Raw genomic sequence first — 4,414 nt, forward strand, 5'->3', positions numbered from 1 at the left:
TTGCCTCCTCGGCTACACTGTGAGCTCCTTGATAGAAAGAATTGTGTTATCTGTGGCTCTCAGAGCCCTATTCAGATATATGATGCATAACATGTGCTTGTAGAGTTGGTAAACTGAATATATGTGGAGCCTCCAGAACTGTGTTCCCATTGAGGATGACAGGAAACAGATCAATCCTTGTCCCACATGGCCTAAATCTTAGTCTGACAAATATCTGGAAATAATTACAAAAATATAAGATGGGAATGACTTGGGAGTCCAGAATGGTGTCTGAACCCTAGTCACTGCCTTGGGCACACATTTCTTATACTACTGCAATGTCACAGTTGTTGACTTTCGGTTCACTCAGTTGGTCATCTCCTTAAAGTTGGTTAAGGAGCCTCATATCCCTCATCCTACTGTTTTCTTCTACCAGAAGTCCCCTTTGCTCAGGACTGCTAGTGGTTCCCTCCTTTTAACCCCAGTATCAGCCCTTTATCCCTAACTCTTTGCCTGCCAAATGACATAGGAGCAAAGAATGAGAGGGAGCTTTCTTGGAGGTAAGTAGTACCTGCAAGGTAATCAGATCTTTCATACTACTCAGATCTGTGGCCATATCATGTGTGATTATGTTACAAGAGTGTCTGTTTCCCTTATCATTTCATGCTGTATAAACTCAATCTCAGGAAGAAAAAGAAAGAATTTTAAAGGCTCATCCTGCACTGATGAGTTTTGTTTCAGAATGTTGCCTCCGAGATACCTAACGCCATGCAGCAGAGAAAGCAGGCACATTAAAACGTGTGCCTCAAAGCTCCACTGGGAGATGGGAAGTTCAGCTCTCTATGGCTCCATAGTGAAAGAGATCAGAAGCAACACCTCTCTGGACCACCAGGACTTCAGAGTTGCCTGCTCATAACCAGACAACTTGTGAAGGCTTCTGCAAAATTTTATGGTGAAGGCTGAAGAGAAAAGACACTTAGCATATCTTTCACAGGGTTCTCTACTGCAGTCTCACCTCTCACCATGGATTTCTTTATTCCGTTTTTTAAAAAAATTGTAAGATATGTCACATTCACCAAAAAAGCGAAAAGAACACATATCTGGCTGGGTGCTGTGGCTCACACCTGTAATCTCAGCATTTTGGGAGGCCGAGGAGGGTGGATCATCTGAGGTCAAGAGTTCAAGACCAGCCTGTTCAACATGGTGAAACCCCGTCTACTAAAAACACAAAAATTAACCGGACATGGTGGCACATGCCGGTAAATCCCAGCTACTTGGGAGGCTGAGGCAGGAGAATCGCTTGAACTCAGGAGGTGGAGGTGGCAATGAGCAGAGATCACTCCATTAAACTCCAGCCTGGGCAACAAGAATGAGTCTCTGCCTCAAAAAAAAAGAAAAAAGAAAGAAAGAAAGAAAAGAAAAGAACACATAGCTATAGTTTAAAACCATTATTATAAACGTGAAACACATATAAATGGTAAATGTTCATATGTGTAACAACCACTCAGATAAAGAAATAACACATTACCAACATTCTCAAAACCCTCTTCCCTATTTCACCTCTTCCTGTTTCCTTTGAGTAATCACCTCCTGATTTTTTCCATAGTCATTCCTTTGCCTTTCTTTATACCTTTGCTTTCTGTGTGTGCATTTCTAAACAATCCAACTTATGTTGCCTGGTTTTGTGCTTCACATAAGTGAAATCATACTTTTTGTATTTTTTGTGCCTTGCTTCATTTGCTCCACAGTATGTTTGTGTAATTCATCCATGATACTCCACGCAGTCATAAGTGGTTTATTTTCTTTGCCATTAGGGATTAAGAGCAGAGACTCTACAGCCAGACTTCTCAGGTTTAAATCTCAGCTCTATTCTTGTTCAGATGTGTAACATTGTGCAAATTATTTCCATCTTTCTGTACTTTAATTTTAATTTACCTGGCGCTGATTGTGGGGTATGGTGTAAGTTAGGGGTCTTAGGTAAACCTCCCTGGGAGGATCTCTGAGATGGTGATTTGTAAACATGTGGTTTATTGGAGCATGAGCATGGGAACGATACCTGAAAAAAGGTGAGGAGGGCAGATTTGGGCAGAGGAGAAACTTGAATGGTGAAGCATATGCAGCAGAGGCCCCAGCAGGTCCTGCAGGAGCTTTCAGCTTGTCTCAAATTGATAGAATTTGTATCCCCACATCAGCCAGTCTCTGGATGTGAGATGCCTTCAGGGAGGGACCACAGCCTTCAGCAAGGCAGCTCCTGTAGGCCAAGGGCAATTCCTGAGGAGTGATTCAGCTGCGACCTGTCAATTAGCAATATTGCAGCTGGAACAATTAGTGTCACCATTCTGAAGGGGAAAACTGGGGAGGGCACCACAGCATCCGAGACAGGGTCCAATTTGATTTTTTCCCGTACAGATACTCGATTGTCCCAGCACCTTTTTCCACGTTATATAATGCTACCTCTTTCGTATCAAATGCCCATACAGTAGTCTATTTCTGAGGCTATTAAAAGTTATGTTTCCGGCCAGGCTCGGTGGCTCACGCCTGTAATCCCAGCACTTTGGGAGGCCCACGCAGGTGGATCACCAGGTCAGGAGATGGAGACCATCCTGGTTAACACGGTGAAATCCCGCCTCTACTAAAACTACAAAAAGAAAATTAGCCGGACGTGGTGGCAGGGGCCGGAACACCAGCTACTTGGGAGGCTGAGGCAGAAGAATGGTGTGAACCCAGGAGGCGGAGCTTGCAGTGAGCCAAGATTGTGCCACTGCACTCCAGCCTGGGCAACACAGCGAGACTCTGCTTCAAAAAAAAAAAAAATTATGTTTCCTTCGTCAATTATCTGATTAAAACAAGTTGATATCAATATGTATATAGAAAATTACCCAATGGAACAAAGAACAAAGAAAGAGGACTTGATATATTAGATATCAAGAGTTGCTGTAATTATCTCTTTTTTCACAGTCTCTTTCCTTCCTTTTCTTGTACATGAAATGTTCTCACCTGTCTTGCCCACCACGGATGCAGAATTCTTCTGTGAATTCTTCAAGACTAAACTGAAACATGATTTCCCCTCAGAAGCTGTCATTGGCCCCAGGTCCTTCTTCCTCTGTCATTCTTCAGAATTGAGTGCTTTGTCATAAACTGCTGGTTCAAGCCTTGAGTAACATCCTATAGCTGTATGATTTTGGACTATCTTATTTAAACAACATACTTCATAATTTTCTGTAAAAATTCAAATTAACCCTTTTTCCTCTCTTCAGCGCGGGGCGCCCACAATTTGTGCGCTCTCTTTCTGCTGCTCCCCAGCTCTCGGATACAGCTGACACCATGGGTTTCGGAGACCTGAAAAGCCCCACCGGCCTCTAGGTGCTCAACGATTACCTGGCGGACAAGAGCTACATCGAGGGGTATGTGCCATCACAAGCAGATGTGGCAGTATTTGAAGCCGTGTCCGACCCACCGCCTGCCAACTTGTGTCATGCCCTACGTTGGTATAATCGCATCAAGTCTTACGAAAAGGAAAAGGCCAGCCTGCCAGGAGTGAAGAAAGCTTTGGACAAGTATGGTCCTGCCGATGTGGAAGACACTACAGGAAGTGGAGCTACAGATAGTAAAGATGATGATGGTATTGATCTCTTTGGATCTGATTATGAGGAGGAAAGTGAAGAAGCAAAGAGCTGAGGGAAGAACGTCTTGCACAATATGAATCAAAGAAAGCCAAAAAACCTGCACTTGTTGCCAAGTCTTCCATCTTACTAGATGTGAAACCCTGGGATGATGAGACAGATATGGCACAATTAGAGGAGTGCGTCAGAAGCATTCAAGCAGATGGCTTAGTCTGGGGCTCATCTAAACTAGTTCCAGTGGGATATGGAATTAAGAAACTTCAAATACAGTGTGTAGTTGAAGATGATAAAGTTGGAACAGATATGCTGGAGGAGCAGATCACTGCTTTTGAGGACTATGTGCAGTCCATGGATGTGGCTGCTTTCAACAAGATCTAAAATCCATCCTGGATCATGGCATTTAAATAAAAGCTTGAAAGATTAAAAAAAATTCAAATTAAATTGTTAACTATTACCACTTAGCTCTATATTATAGCTCAATTTTTATTTGCCATTACAGACAATGAGTTTCTTCAGTGCATGGATCATGGACCATTCAGCTCTGGATCCTCATCACCTGGCACAGTTTTATCATATGGATATGACTGAGATTGAAGATGGTAAGGCTCATAATCGAGAATACAAGTAGTATATTGGCTCACTGGAAAGAATGGTCAGACGTTCATATACAAGTCACTTATTTCTGAAAATAAAGCCACAATATTGAATAATGTAGCTTCAAGCCAGGATGCTAGCAATTCGTTTCTTAATTCAAAGTTCCCATTTTCCACCTACTCTTTTCTCTAAGTAAAGGATGCCCCCACTCACCACCT

The 4,414-nt window shown here is 42.8% G+C and overlaps 1 pseudogene across 1 annotated transcript; it reads left to right on the forward strand.

The window, feature by feature from the left end:
• The first annotated feature begins 3,225 nt into the window (after positions 1-3,225).
• Positions 3,226-4,032, forward strand: LOC112624676 (annotated as a pseudogene). Its single transcript, XR_003119459.1, has one exon. The product of XR_003119459.1 is annotated as an elongation factor 1-beta pseudogene (transcript).
• Positions 4,033-4,414: the final 382 nt, after the last annotated feature.

This window comes from Theropithecus gelada, chromosome 5 (assembly GCF_003255815.1).
Source record: "Theropithecus gelada isolate Dixy chromosome 5, Tgel_1.0, whole genome shotgun sequence".
NCBI classification, from domain to species: domain Eukaryota; kingdom Metazoa; phylum Chordata; class Mammalia; order Primates; family Cercopithecidae; genus Theropithecus; species Theropithecus gelada.